Source organism: Aethalodelphis obliquidens, unplaced genomic scaffold, assembly GCF_003676395.1.
Source record: "Aethalodelphis obliquidens isolate GAN/ISIS:26980383/991018 unplaced genomic scaffold, ASM367639v1 scaffold1, whole genome shotgun sequence".
Classification (NCBI taxonomy): domain Eukaryota; kingdom Metazoa; phylum Chordata; class Mammalia; order Artiodactyla; family Delphinidae; genus Aethalodelphis; species Aethalodelphis obliquidens.
In genome coordinates, this window is record NW_020837945.1 from 42,100,158 (window position 1) to 42,124,740 (window position 24,583).

Sequence of the window (24,583 nt, forward strand, 5' to 3'; positions counted from 1 at the left end):
ACCTCTCCCGTTGCGGAGCACAGGCTCCGGACGTGCAGGCTCAGCGGCCATGGCTCACGGGCCCAGCCGCTCCGCGGCATGTGGGATCCTCCCGGACCGGGGCACGAACCCGCGTCCCCTGCATCGGCAGGCAGACTCCCAACCACCGCGCCACCAGGGAAGCCCCATTTTTGTATTTTTTAAATGTTGCCAAAACATAAGTTGTTAAACATTGTGGAACTGATTTCACTTCATTGTGCATCTAATTTACTTTAAATCTATATATAAAAATCCATACTATAAAAAGGAGAATACAGTTCTTAAAGGAGATTTTTCTTGACAAAAGAATTCTTAATAAAATTGTATTAAATAAAAACTACTTTAGTATAGTTACAAATATGGAAATTAAATATGATTCCACTTACAAAAATATTTGTGTAAATTTTCTCAGTTGTGTGTCAAATTGAGTATATATATTGCACTATTTAAAGACCTCTGTTACAAATTCATCCTTCTTTAAACGTGACCAAATTAATCTTGCTAATGGATATCTCTAAATAATCACTTTACACCTTAAGTTCCTTTACTGATTTTCCATTACTTCTATATTCCTTACCAAGAACATCCTGGGGAATCCGTCTTGTTCAACTATACATCTTCTAGCTAACATTTCCAATCTTCTTTTCCAAAACTTTTTTTTTCATTTTTTCCTCCCACCAAAATAGGCTACTCATTTTACCTAGAACATGTCCCAAGTTCCCTTGCCTTTGTTGTTTTGCCTATAGTATTCCTTCTATTTTTATATCATAATTGCCCCCACTTCTGTTACTGACATATTGCCCATCCTTCAAAAGTTCAAAAGTCTTTTCACATACTTTTAAACTTGATTCCATTTTTCTCACTATGAATTCCCTTGATTATCCTCTTATGTCATTTGCACATTCTGCAATTTACTTTGGTTATCTAGGTGTTTGTACTAGACCTCTCATTTTTCCATAATCGGCAGAACTAGCAGAGTACTCTGCTCAATAAATATTTGTTGAATTGACAGGCAAGGATACATTAAATGGATAGTGAAAGGGAAGGAATGACAGATATAAATATAGCATAAATATCCCTAAATGAAATAGAGAGGAACACTCAGCTGGGCTACAGAGAATGTGGTCACTATGTAAGCTAGGAAAATCACATCCAATTTTGGATATGTTTGTAACTATTTACACTTACTGGTGAATTTATCTTGAACTTCCCAAAAATATTCAGGCATAGGGTAACCAATTCATTGGCTTTTGATCAGAATTTAGAAGTTATGATTTTAAATGTCAAAGCCATATAAGTTATACTATTTTGATAACTAAATTGCCTTTCTTTTGTACTTGAAGACTTTTTTAGAGTAGTTTTAGGTTCACAGCAATATAAGTGGAAGGTACAGAGATTTCCCATATATCCCCAGACTCCACACATGCATAGCTTCCATCATCATCAACATCTTCCATCAGAGTGGTACATTTGTTACAACCAATGAACCTATATTGACACATCACAATAGTCCAAAGTCTAGAGTTTACATTACTGTCCACTATGGTGTTGTCCATTCTACGAGTTTGGAAAAACTTAAGATGACATGTATATATCAACTTAGTATCATATAAAATAGTTTAACTGCCCTAAAAATTCTCTGTGCTCTGTCTATTCATTCCTCCACCACCCTCCTCCCCCCACCCCCACCTCTCCCCATCCCCTGACAATCATTGACCTTTTTACTGTCTTCACAGTTTTGCCTTTTCCAGAATGCCATATAGTTGAAACCATACAGTACGCAGCATTTTCAGATCAGCTTCTTACAATTAGTAGTACGTATTTAGGTTTCTCCATGTTTTTCATGGCTTGGTAGCTCATTTTTTTTTTTTAATGGTTTAAGAATATTCCATTGTCTGGGTGTACTGCAGTTTATTCGGTCGACTCATCTTGAAGGGCACCTTAGTTGCATCTGAGTTTTGGGAATTATGAATAAAGCTGATACAAACATTTGTATGTAGGTTTCTGTGTGTATATGTTTTCAGGTCCTTTGTGTAGATACCAAAGAGCATGACTGCTAGATCGTATGAGAAGAGTATGTTTAGTTTTATAAGAAACTGCCAAACTGTCTTCCAGGGTGGCTGTACCATTTTTCACTCCTACCAGCAATGAATAAGAGTTACTGTTGACCCACATCCTTGCCAGTATTTGGTGTTTTCTGTATTTGGGATTTTGGCCATTCTAATAGATAAGCAGTAGTATTAGATTGTTGTTTTAATTTGCAATTCCCTGACATATGATGTTGAACATTTTTTCATATGATTACTTGTCATCTGTATTATCTTCTTTGGTGAAGTGTCTGTTCATGTCTTTTTCCTTTTTCTTAAAAATCGGTTGTGTTTTTATTGTTGTTTTAAGAGTTCCTTGTATATTTTGGATAACAATTTTTTAAAGTTTTTGCAAACATTTTTTCCCATTCTGTGTTTTGCCCTTTTATGCTCTTGACATTATCTTCCTCAGAGCAGAAATTTTTAATTTTTTAATTAAAAGAATTTATTTTAACTTTGAAGTCCAGCTTTTTAATTCTTTCTTTCATAGATTATGGTATCTAAAAATTATTGTATATAAAAAGTCATTGCCATATCCAAGGTCATCTAAATTTTCTTTGTTTTCTTTTAGGTGTTTTACAGTTTTGCATTTTGCATTTAGTTCCATGTCCATTTCCAAGTTAACTTTTGTGAAGGGTGTAAAGTCTGTGTCTATTTTTTTCACATGGATGTGCAGTTGTTCCCGCACCACTTGTTGAAAAGACTATCTTTGCTCCATTGTCTTGTCTTTGCTCCTTTGTCAAAGATCCGTTGACTATGTTTACATGGGACCTTACATTTAAAAAGATTTTTCCAGTGGTTGTCTTACTCAAAGCATATAATCACCTCACTGACTTATGACATTTAAAACTTTAAAGTTTAAATTTTTTAAATTTAAAAGACAATGTTTTGGAACTATTTTTATTAGAAAATAGCATATTTATTGGGGAAATATTATAAAATATAGATTAAAGATTAAAGAAAAATATTATAACGCCATCACTCAGAGATAATCACTGTGACATGTTTTGGTATGTATATTTCTGACCATTCTACGCATATTTGTCATTTTTTTTTTTACAAAATCAGTAACTTAATATACACCATCTTTCACTGAAATTTACATTGGAAATATCTTTCAACACAAACAAATATACTTCTACAATATGTTATTTGATGGTAGAATAAATTTGGCTTATTTTGATATTTTACTTCTTTAGATAATTAATTCTTAGGGTTAAATCTTTGTGTGTTTGGTTATTTCCTTAAGATAAATTTTTAAAATGAACTGTTGGTTCAGATGTCCCTATTTCTCCATATCTTCATACTTGAGGATTTACTTGTGTCTAGCTTTTTTCCTGAATCTCCAGATCTGGATCATGACACAACTGGAAAACCTTTGGTGTCATACTGGTTAAGGCATAGAAGACAGTAAGAAAAGATGCCTCTGAAAATTATGCCATCAGGCCACTTATCTATGAGGCTGAAAGCCACTGCTTAAGTAATCACCAATGTGGTCCTTTTGACTCAACCATTACTATAGGCTTCTCAGGATTTAAAATAAGAACAACAACAAAAACCCCCACACTGTATTATTTCACTAGTACCAACAAAGTACCATAGACTGGGTGGCTAAACAACAAAAATTTATTCCCTTGCAGCTCTTGAGGCTAGAAGTCCAAGATGAAGGTGTCAGCAGGGTTGGTTTCTTCTGGGAGCCTCTTTCCTTGCTATACAGATTCTTCCAGTGTCTTCACATGGTCTTCCCTCTGTGTGTGTTTCCAAATTTCCTTTTCTTATAAAGTTATCAGTCATATTGGATTAGAGTCCACCCTAATGATCTCATTTAAACTTAACTACTTCTCTAAAGACTCTGTCTCCAATACAGTGACATCTTAATGTACTGAGGGCTAGAACTTAAACACATGAATTATGAGAAGATACAATTCAGCTCATCATATTTACTTATTTTAATATATTTCCTTCTGGGAAGAGGCTAGTAACCCTTTTATTTTCCTAAGTTATATAGCAGAGGATTTAAGATAGCCACGTTTTATCAATCAGTAAACAAATCCTTCCTCACTTAACCATCAAGATTTATGAGAGTGGGTTCTGGAACTGTCTTGTACATCCTTATCCTCATTGACTAGTATGTTATCTAAAACAGAATAGGTGCATAGTAAAGATTCGTGGATTAGATGAATATATGAAAGAAACGTCCATTTATTTAAGACACTGTGATAATTGGTGCTAGGAAATCAAGGAAAACACTGTGTTGCTTTCAAAGTGTGTGCAATATCAAGGGAAGGATTATAACATTTGAAGTCTTGATGATAAAGCCATATTGCAAACTCTAATGCCCTCAAGGGTTAGGCAACTAATTTAAATGTGTGAAGAAGCTATGAGTAAGAAAATAGGCAATGACAGGGCCTTCCATAAACTAGAAAATCCATGCTAAGCCTAATCAAATTACACTTCCTTAAAACAACCATAACAATACTGAGCTACCAAACAAAATATGTCTGAGGGTTTATTTAGGACCACAGGGTACCAGTTCTTGATTCTTGTTTAGGATATGCAGTTTCACTGTTTTATAGACTTATAAAAGATAATTAAAATCAAACAACCAATGACTAGCACAGATTCTGCAATATAAGTGGTAAATCTTGGATCTGAGAAAGCACTGTAAGCCGAATAGTTCATTCTATACATCTATTGCCAGATAGCAATATGATCTAGGCAATCTCTAAATGTCTTCACTGGTTTAAAATATGTAAGTAATACCATGTAGAAATCTTTACCAGTTTATAGACTATATTAACTAATAATAGTAAACCTAATTTTTCCCAATGATAATAATCTGTGAGTCCTTGAATTTATATGATAGACTCACTTTAGTCTTTACCCAGATAATTTTTAAATGTGTTTCTGTTATTCTGGAGGGGCTTACAGATTATTTACTGAGATTCTATGCGGTTAAAAAGAAATCACTTTGGATCCATTCCCATAAACTGATGTTATGTCTTTGTTTTTTCATAACCACTATCAATTCCCTCCCTACTGTACTATTCATATGTCCCAGCTAAAGGATTATATGTAGCAAATATTGAATGAATTCCTCTACTGAAACATATTCTCTTACAAAAGAAAAAGTAAATGATGAGTATTTTATATTCTACCTTAGGCCCAGTGCTTGATTTAACCTAGGGCTATATGTATATATAAATTTTCATAGACACAGTTAATATGTTCCATTTTTACAGCCCTCTCAAACTTTTTAGAGATAGGTGAAGGGCTGTTTAATCCCTTCTTTTGGATAGATTTATGAATAGAATATATGTGTACATCGTCTGACCTCCTGGCTCTACAGTTGGCTTCTTTTTGTATCAGATATTAATTTAAGAAGACATTCTAAGATTTTCAATAAATATTACATGCTGCTGTTTCACACGCACACAAAAAAGGATTTTTCCTCTCGGAATGAATTTAGTATGTCTGAAAGGTTTCAGATGGTAGAATATTCATTGAGATGCAAAATTACAAGATGCAGCCAGAAGCAATGGAAACTTCTCTAAAACGCTCAGTGAGGACCCTACTGAGCTCAAACGTCCCCACACATTTTCCTTCTCATATTTAGGAGAACTGTAAATCGCTGGAAACAGCTACTTCATTTCTGTTCTCTAGCCAGAGCTTGAATCCCAGGAGACATTCCAGGGGATATGGGTTTGATGGCGTCAGCACATACTCCAGAGGTCTGCAAACCACAGCTGAACTGGCCGCCTTTGGGAAGAAAGGGCATGTTTCCAGCCAGCAATAAGACTGCATTATCTCTTCTCCCTAGAGAGAAAGATCCCTTTTGATCAAGTTTGCAGTCACCTCAGGGTCAGAAGGGAGCACCTTGCATTAGTCTTGCTGGCTCTTCCCCAGCTCATGAGTGGAGTCCATCTGCTTCCCTGCCAGCACTTGTTTAAACCTGAGCAGCCGCATTAAGAAGGGAGGAGTCAGGAGAAGGATGAGGCATAAAGAAATCCAGGTATGAATTGGTGACCAGATATTTCCGTTGGAGGGGGCAATCCCCCAATCTATTGCTGGAAAGTCCTATTTTTGTGTTGCTGAACTCCAGTTTTCAGCACCCCAATTTTTTGTGCTCTCTCAGATTTAGGGTTCATTAACCTCCCCACTTTAGAAGCACAGTTGCAGGATAACAGGTGAATGAAGAAGGTTTCCTGCCTGACCAGAGTGTCCTTCTTCCAGGAAAATTCCATCTATGTATTAAAACAAATTTTAAAACTAAAACTTTGAATTCAATTATCTTTAAAGGGAAATAAACACACAGGGTTTTATTTTATAGTTCTTTCTAATAGATAGTATGAAACCATATTCTATGAAGCAGTTACTTTACCTTTGGAAATTTGTTACATGTATATTTCCAAAGGTTTTAATGAACTACCACATACACAGTATCATGGATGATTAGCAAAATATTAGATCTTCATTTTTTAATTAAAAACAAAGCCCCCTAAATTAGCAAATATGGACCTCATCACCTTCTTTTGGGAGACTTTTCCTTTAGTGAGCGGCAGAAGGTTTCTCTAGATTCCAAAATGAGATACAAACATTACCAGTGTTTGAAGATCTACTCAAGGTAAATATTGCTGATTATGGCAGAAAAGACAGTGGAGTGAGAGTCAGGGAAGTTGGTTCTTCTAATCCAGAGACTGTCACTAACTTAATATGTAAGCAACACCAAACACACTGCCTTGCATTAAATAAATGCCTGTGACTTCTTTTCTTCACCTGTACTCTGAGGAAATTGCCTAAACTAGAAATTTGCTTCTCAAAGCATGTGCTACAGATTACTCTGAACCTTGTTAGAAATGCGGGCTGAAAGCCCTGCTCCCTGGAATCACTGATTCAGAAACCACCTTTTAACAAGACTCCCTGTGATTCTCACACATGTTAGTTTGAGAAGCACTGTATAGTTGAGCTTCAAGGACCCCTTCTTCAGTAATCCATGATTGCATGGCATAAAAAGCCCATAAGATGGTGATACTTTAACAAGGTGTCCTAATTTAGCTCAAAGGAAGATTTGTGTTCTTGCTTTCTGCAGAACTGGAAAGCAGGTGACCCCTGTGGACATTTTTTTTTTTGCATGAACATACGTGCATGGTGTTTTTGTGTTTTAGTCTGGGAGGAAGGAAAGTCAAAGTGACCAGGAGAAGAGATGAAGATGGCAAGGGAAATGGAGGGAGTGAGATGACTTTTGGTCTTGGTCTATCTTCAAGAACTAGTTTTGAAATTCTAACAAAGAGGACATGTAACCAGATGTTGAATGCCATAATTATAACCCATGATGATTTGGTTTGGGGCAATAATTTAGAGCAGAGGCACCTTTCCCAATTTCTTCACCAAGAGCTAGCAGCAGCATCCATGGGCATCGTGGAGCAGCAGAAGTAGCTGCTGTGTCCAGAAGACAATCAGAAAGTCAGCACGGTTGGGGAGCACAGCACTGGCCATCAGCCTCCCTCAGACTGGCTTTGATTATTGCACCTACGGGATGTTGCTGGAACAGAAGAAAATGCAATGACCATGGACAGGCTTGAGAACACATATACACACTGAGGATGCCTAGAAATAACTGTTCTATAGTCAAGTGCTAGGAGTGAATCTATCTTTCCCTTCATACCTGCAAATGTTTTAGTGAATGGTATTCCCATCCAACCAATTGCTCAAGCCAGGAACTAGAAATAATCTTTGACTTTCCTTCTCCATCATTCCCACATATGGTCAATGAGCAGGTCTGATCAATTAAAACTCTTGAATATTCTTTATCTCCATCAGCTTACCTCTAATTCTCACTATCACTCCTCCACTCAGGGTAACATCTTGTTCCAAGAACAACCTTGCAACTGACTACACTGAAACTGGTTTTGTTTTCCTCTAACCCATTTATTATGGTCTGGGGGCCCACTTTTATCTTTCCCTACAGAACTCACTAGTTGCATCTTTTTCCATTTCCTTACAACCTATGCGATATTTGTGTGTATAAATTTTATTTTTCAAATACTTTTGTTTCAACTCTGAGTCTTTCTACACATTTCCCCAGTTTGGTGGGCTATTTCTTCTCAGTTTAGCCAGAGTATGACTCATCCTTCAAGTCTTAACTTAGATGAAGTTGGAAAAAACTAGATAATTCAGATCCCACTAAAAAGTTATATAGCACATATAACAAGTAGAAGTTGCCTCCTCTCAGAGATCAAGGGGAGGTTCCTAGAGGTTTACTAGGACCTCAATTAACACTCCCATCTTTAACAATAAACCAGCTAATGGATATTAAAGACAACAACGTCCTATCAGAACTTTAATAGGTGTATGATACACTCCCTTCATAGTGCAATTTCTCAGTGGAAGCATCTCAAACACTTTTCCTTTGTCAAGCATATGAAACATAAGCTGTGACTAATTATGAGTAAATTTGAGTTACTAAACAGATGGACTACACTACTATTTCTAGTTAATCATATGCCCTGTGTTCATTGTTTCTACATGGCTTTGAGCATACAATATCAGAAAAGAATAATTCAGTTGAGGGTTATCAGACTGGCTTTGTAATAGCTCACTATTCCTGGTTCTTAGCAGACAGTTTTGTTACACAGAAAAGCCCTGGAGAATTACAGCAGCCTTCTTCTCTAAGCTCATCCTCTTTACCACCAGTTACATAAACAAGTCTAGCAAGGGGATTAGTAGCCTTCTCTCTCCCTCATATTTTGGACTCTGTTTGAATAGTGAAACTTTTGACCCCCGGAACTAGAGCACAGCACAGCTCCGTGGTTTCACTTCACGCGCGTCTCATGTGACCTGTTCTCTCTGATGTTTATCACATGATTTTGCACATAGACTTTTCTCAAGATCCAAAACACCATCAAAATCAAGGAAATTAATCTATGACAGCTTTAAATCTCAGATCTCCACATTCAAGGAAAATGTCTGTTAATTTTGCTCTTTTCAGAAACAAAATTTTACTATGTGGTATATAGTCAATTTAAAAGAAAAAAAAACCTAGAGTCCTTCTGCAAAATTCTCTCCCTCAGTTGGACTCGCAATTTAAATTACTTTAAGAAAGACAGAAAAATGAAAAAGGCGGTGAAGAAATTTAGAGTCCTGCATCTGTGTCTTTTGGTAGGGGATGGGGAGAAGTCCTTATTGACTCCCAGGTGTGTTTTTACTATAAATGGGTATTATTTCTAACTCCTCTAACATTCACACAGTTTTCAGTATACAGAGGAACCTGAAGCCAGGTGAACTTTTCCTTGGTTCCTCTTTTTCCTGGTGAACATTTTACATAGCTATTGTGAGATGGTGTCTTCAGAAATTCCTCTCTTCGAGACTCCTTTTATTGGACATAATATCCCTCCCAACTTGGAAATGCAAGCAGGCCTATATATTTTCCATTTCTTGACTGTTCTGGCAATTTTCCCCAAAAGGGAGGAAAAACCCTATAAAATTTCTTTTGGCCCCCCGAAGCAGAAACATCTGCTGGAGTCATGAGTAGCTTGTTGGCGCTGCTTCGAAGTCCCAGCCTGGAGTTGATTATCTCCCCGCTTTGCCGATGTCCATGCACTCAGCAAGAAACACACTGAAAGGTTTCTGGGAAGACTCATTATAAATAATGAGACCATGGAAGAGAAGAAAGAGGGAAAAGGTTCAAGCTACTTTGGCCCATGCATTTTATGAGTTTCACAAACTAAAATCATTAGACCACCAAACTGCTCAATTAGAAATCAAGATTTCAAAAATTAGGCCATTGCTTTCTGTAAATACAGCTGCTTGGCAAATGCAAATGCAAAACGTGACAGATTGCTGGTTGATTTTTTTTCCTGATAGGGAAAAAAAAAGTTAGTTATTTTAAGTGACACTGGGGAAAGGATTGGTTGCTGATCTGTCTGTAAGTTGCCAATTGCATCTTACCCCACAGTGGAGTGAGTAGAATTTTCTGACTTGAGTGCACAGGCAGTTTTTATTCTTTGAAATAGTTTAACAGGTGCAAGTCAAGTCTTGCTAGGAATGCTTACATATGACAATGTACTGAACTCTTTTGTAAATTAATTCATTCCACCCAATGTACAATACAACGTGTTGCAAAATTTTTGGTGTGCTGTCAATTCAATCAGTTACTTAACAGATGAAAATAACCCTAGTTCTTTATATCCTCCAACAACTCTGACAACTTTATTATTTTTCTACCATAAGTTTTTCTAATGTTAACAACTGACAGGGTGAAAATGCTCTTTGTCATTCTGATAGGATTTGCAGGGAAAAAATATGAACAGATTGGATTTTAAAAGTCCTGATGTAAAGATTTAGATTAAAATTTCAGTGTAGACCTAATAGGTACATAAGAAAAGGTTAAAAACTAGTGAGCTGTGAGTGAGTGTCTACAGAATAAAGTTCATTGGTGTAAGTGGAGGTGACTTATTCCGAGACAGGAGTTCTCAAACTTGACTGCATCATAGACCCCTGGACGGCTTGTTAAACACATATTGCTGGGCCACACCACAAAGTTTCTGATCCAGTAAAACTGGGGTGGTGCATTTCTTTTAAGTTCCCAGGCACAGGTTAAGGAGATGGCCTAGTGACCACATTTTTCTAACCAGTGCTCTAAGAGATAGTGAGAGGAACCAAGTCAAAATCCCAGAGTGTCCATCTCTATAGGCTCCTCAGATTTCCAGGCAAATGGACTACTAACTGGTTTTCAATGAGATCACAGGCTTGCTTTCTTCTAACCCTGGATGCCAAGTGCATCTTCACCTACTGTCCACCAACCAAGGGCCATACTTTCATGCTGGGATAGTCTAAGGTGACTATTTGACCCAAGTGTTCTTTTCACATCTGTATGTCTATATTGCTGTATATGTTGTTTTATTCAAATGTCAATTTTTTTTGACAATTGATTGCTCTGATGATTTAATGACTTTTAATTCTTTTCAAATTAAAGTCAATTCTACCCCAGGACCACCCCAATAAACACTTAGAGACATAAACACCACAGGCAAAACTCGTCTTACAAATTAGTTTGTTTTTCCATCATACACTGATATGAAATTCTCACTTGTAAATTCCTAGACCAAATCTCAGCCTCCCTCTTATCTTTCAGCTGAGATTCATGCCCTACAGAGTGTCCTCTGCCAATGCTCACCTACCTCTGAAACTTGTCCTTACTAACTCCCCATGTTTCTACAGTACTCCTTAAACTCCAGTAAACCTCCACCAACAACTCTGTTCAACAAACATGTACACAAGCACCCGATTTTCCTGGGGTCTTTTTTGATGTTCCTCTGGTAAATTCCACACTGAAGCCGACCTTGTAAAATAATTTTTATAACAACTTTTGTGCTAATATGAAAGTATTATTTCTTGATAACTCAGACTTTCTTGATAAACATCCTAATAAACCTATATTTTAGTAGTTTATTGTATTCCTATGCTTTATTGTAGGGACTATAAAGACCATTGAGATTTTTAAAATACTATACTAAATAACTCCAAGCCAAGATTGATTTCTGACTACTTGTGTCTTTTAATTTTTAACATTTTATTTTGAACTAATTTTAGACCTACAGGAAAACTGCAAAATAGTATAAAGTCTCCTTATGTCCCTTGCCCTGTTTTCCCTAATTTAATGTCTTACATAAGCAAATCATTAAATATAGTGATTATATTATAATGTAAAAACAAAGAAAGGTCAATACAGAACTTTCATATTGACACTGATCTCTTTTCCTACTGCAGAAGTCACTTCGGATGAAACTGAATGATGAATTCAGAGATCTTACATTTTTCATAGGTGCCAGGAGTAAATTTCACTCCACATGGATTTTTCTCAACCGACATAAAGATAACTCCCAACTCCCACTCTTCAAGGTGTGAGAATTATCATCTCAGGTATGTTTTAAGCCTATTTCTCTCTTCCTTCCTATTAGAGTGGCCTAAAAGTATAAATAAACATCTATGGTGTTACAAGAAATGAGGGAAGGAACTTTATCATTCAGTGCAGCCTCAGAGCCCCTACAATGCCCATCACCCTCGCCTAAGGGGTCCATTGAGGACAGGCAGCTCTGCTCTGCAATGCAAAGCTTCGGCACAGCAGTCTTTGTGGAGGCTGGAGCATCCTCACCTTATGTTCAGACTCCCTATATGCATGTTACAGCTATTGCCCTCCGAAGTCCTGTCACTCTCACCTGAGTGCCACGAGGTGCTGCAGTGCTAATCCTGACGGGGGCTGACTAAACTCCTGTGCCCTTACCACACAGAGGGATCTCCCCTCCCTCAGAGCCAGCCACTCTCACCCGTAATTCTCCTTATCCCCTTTTATCCTTTCTTCTTCACAACTCCCATCTTAAATATCCACTGAGAGCTCTCCTCTCAATAAACTGAAACATAAAGCTCTACTCTCATTCCCTGGGTGGGTTGAGTATGATGTGCTAAACTCAACACATTTTTCTCCTCATAATATTCCCTGCAATACATGTATCTTCAAAGTCTACATTACATTATTAAGAATGTTAAATATGTTAAATTATAGTAGTCCTTGATAGATTCCATAGTTTGTTTTTTAAAAAAAAGTTCTAAGCTTCAATCTTCCAAAACTATACAGAAGAAAAAGAGGATTCATGTTAAATTTTCAAACTTTTGGTTTGAGGGAAAGAATGGAGGGAAGAAAGAAACCATGATATTATAGGAAAGGAAGTTAATAGGCATATCATTATTGTGGAAAACGTTAAATATTTAAAAAACTGATGCTTCCAAATCTCTAAAGACAAAGCTGTCCTATATTTCATGTTGTGTGTGTTAATACTTAATAATGTTTTAATTTTACAAACAAGACAGTCACTAATGTATTTAATTCAGTTTTGGCAAATATGTGAAACACTTGTAACCATTCTATATTCACTTGTCATGACAGCTGTGCTGATTGATCACAGCAGTCTGTAGAGCTGCAGCCTAAGGAATTCTCAAAATCATCTCAGCATAATGCTCAAAATATCCACCATTTGTGGACTTGAGTTAATAATTGGCCCTGCTGGGTCTCTATGTTTGCCTTGATTTTAGTCTATGTTTCATACCTTGGCATCGTATCATTTGGCTTAAATTAAAATGCTGTAACAAATATATAACAGTATATGTTATATAGTAGAATAAATATACTCAGAAATGTATATTGGGGGAATTTATTATAATAGATGTTTCTTTTCTTTTTAGGTAACAGTCCATGGTATTTATTTCTGGTCGACAAGAGCTGCATTAATATTCAATGACCCAGCCTCTTTACATCTGTGGCTCCCCCCAATTGCTACTGCCTCACTGTCATCTTCATCCACCAGCAAAAGAGGAGAGAGAAAATGGAGGAGGCAACTATCCATCTTAAAAGCTTTGTTTCAAAGATTACTCACATCACTTCCTCTCCCATTTTATTGATGAGGTCTAGTCACATGGACTCACTTAACTACAAGAAAGCCTAGAAAATGTTTAGCCACAATCCGACTACTAGAGAAGGGGAGGATGGCTTGGGTGGAGGACTCGTAATCTCTCCAACAGGTGTCAAGACAACAGGACACTGATGTCCTCTGAAGGCAATTGCTCAAACTGCAGTGCTAATTTCAGAAGACACCAGTACAGCTCCATCTTCTTGCACATCTTACTGGAGTATAGTTGTGATGAAAGGGTTTGGACAGTTAGGAAGCAAGCACAGAGACTTACTTGGAGAAAGGCAAAAAGATAAAGATGATTTAACCTTTTTTATACAAGCAAATATATCAATGTTTCACTATGCCCTGGGGTCAAAATTTAACACTTTTGAATATATGGGAGCAACAATTATTTATTTTCTAAAAATTTTACTGAAATTAAACTTCCAAATTTGCATTAAACTATTTAGACATTTGGAAAAAAACCTAGAAAAGGTGATGGTTTCTATAACTTGTATTAGATTTTATATTTTTATACATTTTAATATATTGTTGAATGACATTCCATCACTGCAAACAATAGGAGTAGGTCCAAAAGAAAAAAATTGCTTTATATTTATGTTAAAGTCCGAACACATAGAATGTTGATTATTTTCCATTTTTAATTCAGTGTGTTCTAATATTTGCATCTCAGGATGTTAGAAGGAGACAGATGTAGTGACATTTTCAAAGCCAAGAAAGCCATTATTTGAGAAACAAACAGCCACATGGAAGTCCAGAAATAATTATAAATACATGAATTACCTGGCCTATACTGGTAGAAAGGGCTAGAAAGGAATACAGGAATAGCATATTTATTCAAGTTCATCAGAATCTCCACAATAGTAGGCTACAAGTGTGTGCTCATTACATACAATACAAATAACATCTCACAATGTTTCCCCATCCTGTTTTCCTCTCCTAGGCTTTCTATTGATTTTGTAAAATACAAAAACACATGCAAATACACACATAATCAAATGCAGTTTAAGTTTTATATCAGAATCAGAATATACACTGGAAAATTCAGCCACTAATATATTATTGCACATAGAACTAGAAAACTACCAAAATTTCCAAAATTGAACCCTGTGCTCTATATCTTCTATTTGCCTATAACTATAAAAGGTTTTCCTCATCCAGTAGGATGCTATAATTAAACTTTTAAGTCTCTCAAGATGGAAAAGGCAAACAATTTTAGCCTGTTATTCTTCAATACTTGACTACAATTATAGCCAATGATACTATTGCTTATAATTATATAATAATCTACACAAAAGAATTCTTCTAAAACTATACATATATAAAAGCCTAAATAAGTATCTGGTTGATATACAGAAGGCAATTGATAAATGTCAGCAACATTTATAAATATTTATATGGGAAAATATTTATAAAAATAGGATGAATGTATAATTTTATTTTCAAGCACATATTAAAAATATAAAGGTAAATGCTAATATCTGCTCGCAGAAGAGCAACATGAATGATAACTCACTCACAAGTGGTTCCCTATATCTTTTTTTTTTTGCGGTACGCGGGCCTCTCACTGTTGTGGCCTCTCCCATTGCGGAGCACAGGCTCCGGACGCGCAGGCTCAGTGGCCATGGCTTACTGGCCCAGCCGCTCCGCGGCATGTGTGATCTTCCCGGATCGGGGCACGAACCCGCGTCCCCTGCATCGGCAGGCAGACTCTCAACCACTGTGCCACCAGGGAAGCACCCCCCCCCCCCACCCCCGGATCTGTTTGATACACCAGTGCTTCATTAGGAAATGAAACACACACACCCAACACTTAGCACATGAGAACTCTGCCAGCATGGAACCCATTAAGCTTCATCAAAATGCTTTTGGAGTCCATGAAATACAGTGCTATAAGGAAGCCACACAAGAAGCAATTATTAAGTGACTGGGGAGATAAATGTAGCTATTAATACTGCACACCTGCTGTTCTTCTCTCTGCACTTTGATCTAACAGACGATGATTTGTAATGGCACAACCTCAACACCCGCCCACGTGTAGTTTATTAGGAAATCAGCCAAGTAACAGTATTACTTAGTTACCAGCAGGAGGGAAGTAGACATGCAAAGAGTCAATTTTTGTCACTTCATGGGTGACACCTTCATCCAGAAATCACCCTTGGCACCTGTGCTGCACTTGGCCAGTGATATGCAAATTTAGCATCCCAGTGGGCAAAAGCCTATTCTTATTCAAAGACTCTGGGTTTGTGGAATATTGTATTGTTTTTAAAAGAGATGTACGCATGTATTATTTTTGCACAGTATGTGTTCTCCCAGTTTATACCTCAGGAGGGAAAACCACATTTTGTGTTTTCCCTTTGTTAGTGTTTTTTACAGACTATTTAAACTTCATCTAAAGGTGGAGCCTTTGGAGATATTTTAAAAAACATGAGAATAACCACATAATAATAACCACTCAGCTACAGGAAAGAAGCTATTAGGTTGTTTCTGCACTGAACAATGTGGAAAAAAATCACTGTAGGACAAAAATCTCAGTTGTAGTGAAGCCTTTGCATTGACTTGGTAGTTTCATTTACTGGATTGTAATCAGGCTTCATTTGCCTCAAAATACCTTCACCATAAACTAGCATTGTAGAACAGAGACATTTCTTACGTTTCTAAGAGTAAGAATAAGAGTAAGAAACACCTGGAGTAGCAGAAAAATCACTCGAAACCAAAACTAGATGTCAAAGTCCAGTATGCCTGTTAATATTTTGTGAAAATTTAACATATACTTAGTGTCTCCAGAGCAAACAAAATAGATACAAACCAAGTGATTTTTTAAGCATCTAAGATAGTGTATGATTAAATTCTCTTTTTGAAATTTGTTTCCATTTGTAAACAATACTCTCCTCATTATCATGAGGTAAGTTAAGTTGTATGTTTATGTGTGTGTCTGTATGTGTGTGTATGTATGTATGTGTGTATGTATGTGTGTGAAAGACATCCAGATTCAATGCCAGTGTCACTTGGAAACTTTTAATACTTCTATATTTTTTTCCCTTCTAGAACTGTTTTCCTTTTCTCATAAGGAAAAACAGAATTATTCTTTAATTCACTTTACAATGATTTATCTGGTCATTTCACTTTTAACTGTGAAATCACTAAAGTGGTAAGGTCTTTGCCCAAACTTGGACAATAATTACATTTCTTAGGAAGAGACTTTACAGATCATACAGTGCCAGTATTAGCATTTAAACATTAAACTATATATTGATACATGAAACTATAAATTGGTACATTTAAATCATAATATACTAGATTTCACTTTGATTATGCTGTCCAACAAATCATTCCAATACTTACTAGCTTTAACAGCCACTATTTCCTTGCTCACAGATTTGTGGGTAAAGAACTAGGGCAGGGCTCAGTAGGACACTTTTCTCCATTCAACCTGCTATTGGCTCTTATGGCTCAATTAGAGATTGAAGATTCAAGGCCTTATTCACTTGCCTAGAGTATTGATGTTGGTTGTCAGCCAAGATCCTTTGTTGTTTCTCCATGTGATCTCTCTTTTTATGTTCTCTCTTATTCTCCAGGGCCTCTTCCTCTAAGAGGTTTGCCTGGACTTCTCTATATGGAAGCTCAGAGTAGCAAGTAAGCATAAGTGGAAACCACTAGGTGTCCTAGCTGAAACTCGCACAATGTTACTTCCACCAAATTTTACTGGCCAAAGCAAGTCAAAAGTCCAGCTCAGAAGAGAGTGGAGGGGAAATAGTCCTCTTAATAGGGAAAGAGGCATGTATATACAGGGAGAGAAGAAATTGTTAACAACCATTGCATATGACAGAGTCATCATACAGTTGGATTTTAGATTCTCTTTGCTTTACCTTGACTCCTGACCTTAGCTGAGATAAGGATGAGGTGACCTAGCTAGCTAGTGATTTACAGTATGCTGCTTAAAGTTTGAAATTCTTCAGGCAGTATGTGGGTCTCATTTGTCTATATTGTTTAGGAATCTATGGATAGATAGATTAAACCCAGTTAAACCTGTGGCACAACCTGATGCAGCTTCGTGACTGGTGGGGTGTAAGAGACCCTGCTGGAAACCTTTGCCCGAACTATTCAGAAACCAAGATTCCTCACACATATCTCCATGGCTCACAGTTCAGAGACAAAGTACATCCTGTGTGACCAAGAAAGGAACTGGAGAGCTGCACCTGTAAGTTTCTAGGGCCCTTGATGTTTGCCTGTGTTTTCTTTCTCTTTCTTTACCATATTGTTCATTTTTATTAAAGCCTTATGTTTGTTCACTCAGCAGAGTCTTGTGAGTACCTTCGATTATCTAACCCTGTGTAATCATTTTAGACAATCTATTATAACTCATTACCAAAAAATGAAACAATATAATCCCTTCATTTATAAAACACATACATGAAAAGTGAGAACCTACTGAACCACTTATAATCTAACAATAAATTTTTGGTTTAAAACTTTACATTTTCTATTAGATGAAAAGGGTCAGAAGTACCTGTTTTTTTATGAATACTAATTTTACTACTACTGATACTATTTCTAATAATTATAATAGCGAATTTATTCAGTGTTTAGCATAAGCCCAGAATTTAAATCCATAATGTCATTTGTCACAGAAATATTATGATATAAACAATATCATTATTTATAAAATTATTAACACTATATATGAATTTTCCAAACACATCAATAGTCTGCAAATACATAACAGTTTACATATTTTTGCTAAGTTTAGTACCTCTCCACTGTCTTTGATAGCATTTGTATTTATCAGCCTAATAGACTTTGTAAACTTTTCTTTTCCAAATTATGTCAGCATGGGATATTTCAGAAGCATGTTTCCTTCTAGATAGCTTGATAAGCATGATTAAATTGTTCCTTCTGAATATTCTTCTACATAGTTAATTTTGCTTTTCCAAGATATATTTTACCCAAAGTATCTTCTTCTACATCTGTCATTAGAGAGTATTCATTAACATATTAATATTAAGTTATCTGATTTGGAGCCCTAATTTTATGAACACAAGGAAGGATCCACACCTCTAGAAAACTGAACTGCCTTAGTCACCATCCTTCCTTTATCCAATGGCTCTCTTTTGTACAGTGCCCTTACACTAAAATCTTATTTTCTTCATACTCATCTGAAAAGAAATACTTTTACCCCATTTCTCAACACAGTTTGCATTGAATCTATGAAAAAGTTTCACTTTGGGCTGAATTTCTGTCTCCCCTTGATTTTTCAGGCACTCTGTTTTTCAGGAGAAGAGCCCCTTTTAGATATGAGGGTTTCTTCTACATTCCTGGGAGACATTTGTCTATCCTGGAATTGACAACTAAAGTCCTCACTCAGAAGGATATCAAGCAAAGCAGATCAGGTCACATATTGCAAACATTACCCAGAAAATGCATAAAACTGAGGAGTAAACCCATTGGTTTAGTAACAATAAGCCTAAGCTGATAAAGGGAACTAGGGTCTTTGAAGAAATAGCTGATTCTGGGACTAGAGCAAGAAATATACAGAATGAACCTGGAGAAGTTTGTAGCACCATAAAATAAGGAAGTTTTCAACACACACACACACACACACACACACACACACACACACATACTGATGAGAGTATGTCAGACACAAGAGCAAACTGAAAGTGCTCTCAATGGCCAAAGCTGGAACAATGAGAGCAAAAAATCAATTAAAACATATGAATGAGTCTGAATTGGTATAAATAAATAATTAAAAGTACATAAGTGTAGAAGATACAAATCTCCAATGCAGAAAAATTCCAAATAATGTTATGTAGATACTCCACCCTCAAGGAAGTTGAGCACAACTCCTCATGTCTAAAGTGTGGGCTGTGCATAGTGATATCTTTCCAAAGAGTATGTTATGGAAGTGGGGGAGGAGGAAAAGAATAACTTTATAGTGGAGAAACCTGACAAACACTACCTCAGCCAGTGACAAAGCTCGACATTAAGGAAAATGTCATGCTGATAATATGTACCCTTGACAAAATGTGATAAAATGGCATTTTGTCTTTTTGGTCTTATTTCCTAAAACCCATAACCTCAAACTAAACATGAGAAAACATCAGGCAAATCTCAACAGAGGGATATTTTACAAAGTACCTGAACAATACGCCTCAAAACTGTTAATGTCGTGAAAATCAAGGAAAGTATGAGAAATTGTCACAGCTAAGAGGAGTCTAGGAAGACATAATGACTTCATGTAATGCAGTATCCTGGATGAGATCCTGAGACAGAAAAAGACACTGGGTTAAAAGCTGAAGAAATCTGAATAAAATATGGACTTTGGTTAACTATATCAGTATTGGTTTGTTAATTGTAACATGTAAGATGTTAATAATGTAAGATGTTAATAATAGGGACAATTGGGTATAGGGATTATGGGAACACTGTACTAACTTCACAATTTTTCTGTAAATTTAAAAATATTCTAAAAATTTGGCTTTTTTAGAATCAAAAGCCTAGATATGGATTGAAGTGCTTAAAACAGGGGAGAAAATCAATGTATATTCCTAAAGACAGATTGAACAAAGAATAAAAAAAAAAATCATGAGATCAATTCAAAATTAAGAAGATCCAAAAAATCTAATTATCTATGCCTGTAACAGTTTGCAGATATTTCAACTGTTATAGTTCATGGCTTTGTGAATGAACTTTGCGAGTCAAAACCCGACTGATAATAATAGAGTTATAAAATATCAATGAATTGATAAAGAATTGTATAGTGGGCATTATAAAACAAGGGATGTCAAAAGGACCTAGAAGCTTGGTTGAAGTGCCTTTTACTGGACACATCTGCAAAAATTTTGATTGTTAAAAAAGAAGTTAGTAGCACAAAAGAAAGTACAAAGAAAAAACTTAAACCATAATCTCACCAACCAGAGGTAAGCATTGTAAACATTTGGAATAACTGGCCTGCAGTGAAAAAATGTAATTCTTTACTAATTTTTAAAAATGTCCTCTATTTCTTAATAAAAACTTCTTTCTTCAATTAAAAAAAAAGAAAATTGGTGGTTTGAAAAAATCAGTAGTTTGAAAACATTGCATAAATAAAAATCCTCAAACCCACAGTAGTATTCAGAGGGAAAGACAGAGGGAAAGAAAAGGAAGGCAAAAGAGAAGGAAGAAAGAAAAGCAAAGCAAAAGATATTGACAGCAGATTGAACCCTATTATATTAACTGTGAAGCAATAAAAGAAAAATCTGTAAACTTAAATATGGTAAAACAGAACAAAACCCATTAGGCAAAAATGATTAGAAATATAAGGATACATTACAAGAACAAATAATAATGAAAAATGTTAAAAATCAGTATCAGTTTATAGTAAAACATGCAGAAAAAATAAGAACACAAAAGACCTAAATGGAAAAGCAATAATTAATAAAATGTTATATGCAAAAGTAGAAAAATATATTTGAAATTATTAGCTAATATTCACAAAAATTGATCATGTGCTCAGTCATAAAAAGACAAAATCACAAATAGGAAATTCTAAAACCTTCATTCAATGGTAACAGCACAATAAATATGAACAATAAAAGTGTAAACAAGAAACTCACAACTATTTAAAAATTTTAGAATAAAGTTTGAAGAGCTTATTGAATCATAATGAAAATTTTAAAAGCACAAATCACTGTACTTTGAAAATAACAAGCTGTGGAAACTTATACAATCAAATTTGGCCAAAGATAAAAAGCATACTAAAAAAGTCTGGGTGCAAGTTATTTTACATTTGCATTTTTACAAGTACTCAAGAAAAAAATCAATTTCTATAATAACAAAGATGGAAAGTTTGTTAAATTATCTCATGAAATCTATTTAAATCTGAGATTATTTCATGCAAAAACAGTACTATACAACAATATCTATAATATTCATGGTAAAATCCAAAAGAAAAATTCTATTTAGCAATATATAATTTTATACCCAAAATACAAACATAACTTTTGTTAGGAAATTGATAATATTAACATGTAAGTTAGAAAGGAAAATTATCTGATCTTTCTAAATAAAATAAAAATCACATCATTGTTTCACTGAATGATGAAAAGTTGTCATAAATATAACCCATAGGGTTTAAAGTATTTTTTTAAGAATTAAAATAAATGTTAACATGAATTCCCTATAATCATTGAATTCCCTATAATATCATGAATTATATGGGAATTATAGGGAATCATGAATTCCCTATAATATCATTCTTAGTATTGATCTTCATAACAAGACAAGATGACTGCAGTTAACATTGTTCTATTAATTTTGATCAATGAATTAAACACTCTAAATAGGTATAAGGAGTATTGGACAAGTAGAAGAAAAGTTACCATTGTTTGCAGAAGTAGAATTCTTAATAGTCATCTAGAACTTAGTATCTCCAAAATTAAATTCTCTCCCAGAACACATACAAAATAGTGTTTCTCATGTCAATAAATGATACCACATACAGCCACTAGTTCAACCAAAACCCAAGGAGACATTTTTGATCCTTCATTTCCCTTATCACCCCATTCAATCCATGAGCAAGTTTTGGTGGACCTGATAATCTCCAAGGTTGGCCTATGCACTTCTACTCTATAATTCTTCCCTTACTTAGCAACTCTAGTGATTTTTAAATCAATTATAAGTCACTTCCTAACAACTTAAAATTATCAATATGATATAATATATTTTTATAAATATAACATATAATAGTATAGAAATTATTTAAGTGACTTGCTCTAAAAAACAATAAATTTAAAGAAAAGAAAATGCCAAATTGAACCAATCAAATCAAAGAGATATTCTTCTAATTAGGAGAATTCTTTTGGTCTTTTTTTTTTTTTTCTCACATAAAACATGAAAATATGATGTCAGATCCTGGGTAAAAAAAACTACAAAGTTTCAGAAGCACAAAATTGAGAATACATTTCTATTCTCCAAGTCATACTCCAAAGAAAAGAAAAGAATGGTGAAACAGACATTGACCAATGAATAAGGAATAATCCGGATTGGCATTATTTCAATATCCTGATAGAAAACAAGACTCATAAGAGATTACTGTTTTGAGTGAGGATGCACCTGAAAACACTTTTCAGGACAAATGTGTAATGGGAATCAATTAATAAGGATATGTGTTTTCTAAGAATCATTTATAACTTGTCAAATACTCAGCCAAAGAATCAATATATGTACAAAGAAGGCAGTATGAGCAAATTACCATTACTCCTAAAAGATCATGCATATGGATGGATGGATGAATGAATGAAGGGGTGGAAGGAGGTATGAAGAGATGGAGAAATAAATAATTGGGATAAAAAAGAAAATATATTCATGGAAATGAACAAGGGTTTCTTTTGAGAAAACAACTTAAAACAATCATCTTAAGAACTACAAAGGTACATCCATTAAATCATGTAAAGAGCTATAAATAAATAACATTTTTCTTTAAGTAAAATATAGGAAGGATGAGGGTTACAGATATAGAAATAAAATTATGTTTTTTTTCCTTGAGAAGGAATGTGTAATAAATTTTTCTTTTAAAACACTAACATTTCTGCAAATTGCAGTGTATATAATAATGTTAATGCAATAAGAAGTCCTACAGAAAGTTTATGTAGAAAATGCAATTAGAGCCAAACAGTAAAAGTGATAACGTGATGTTGTACTAATAAGAATACATGAAGCCGGACTTGTACACCTGACGGTAATTACATCACTAACACCTGAGGAAATGAAAATTGATTAATGAGAAACAGATGCTAATTTTGAAGACTGCAAATTCAAATATGTTCAATAATGTGAAGATGTGGTATGCAAATGAAGTATGGAATGCATCATATACCAGGAATTATAAGAAAAGAAAAAAACAAAGATGTTTTAAGAATTGTGTAAAATATAATGGATAGAAAAATAGATCAAAACTAACATGAACTAAAAATAGATCTAAACATGGGAGGCTTTATTTTTTAGCTATTTGACTGTTACTTGATAATCAAAACTAACAATTTCATAGCTACAAGAAATGCAAATGTGGTTCTGTTTGTTATGCCAATTTTATTAATTACATATTTGTTCAAAAATTAATCTGAATCTTAGCTTATAAGCAGAAGTTGAGATAAAATATGAAATTAACATTTTTAGAAAGTGTATGTTCTTCATGTGACTGAAGTTCCAGTACACAACATCAACACTGATGGAAAAAACATGTCATACTAATTAAATATCAGTATAGTGAAAAATTCCATTTGCATTAACAAAGACATAATAGACTCTGATTTTCCTAATTTTTTTTTTCTTTTGGCCATGCCACGAGGCTTGCAGGATCTTAGTTCTCCGACCAGGTATTGAACCCGGGCCATGGCAGTGAAAGCGCCGAGTCCTATCCACTGGACTGCCAGGGAATTCCAGTGATTTTCCTAATTTCTCAATCACTCAACAAAGTTACTTTTTCTTAGTTTCAGCAAAGTCCTTCCACTTCTCTAAGATCTTAAGGTAGATGACACTGACCTACTTTTCAACCTCAGAATAACACCTGCAATTAAGATGTTACTCTGCATCATTTACATCATTACATTATGCAGATGAGCTTTCAGAATGCTAACTAGGATATTTTACTCCTTGGCACCTGCAGTACAATTTTATTCTTTGTATCAGGAATAGAAACAGCTGCACTTCAGCAAACCAACAGTACTAGAAAGAAACAAACCATCAAAGTATAATAATCCAGAAAAATCTCTAAAACTGTGTCACTGGGGAAATTTAACTCACTAGAGATAGAAAGTGTTGCTTCATAATTCAGTCGAATAAAGGGAAAAAACAGTATTGAAAATTGTTCAATTCTTCCAGTGCCCTGAATGGTCAACATCTATTAAAGAGCCAGAAAATGTCCTTCAAATCAAGGTCCCTGCTTTCCTGGAGGCAATAAAATGCATGACACACAAGGAGTGATGAATTTCTGAGGCTCCTGAAGAATACCAAGTCCTTGTCTTTTCACATTTT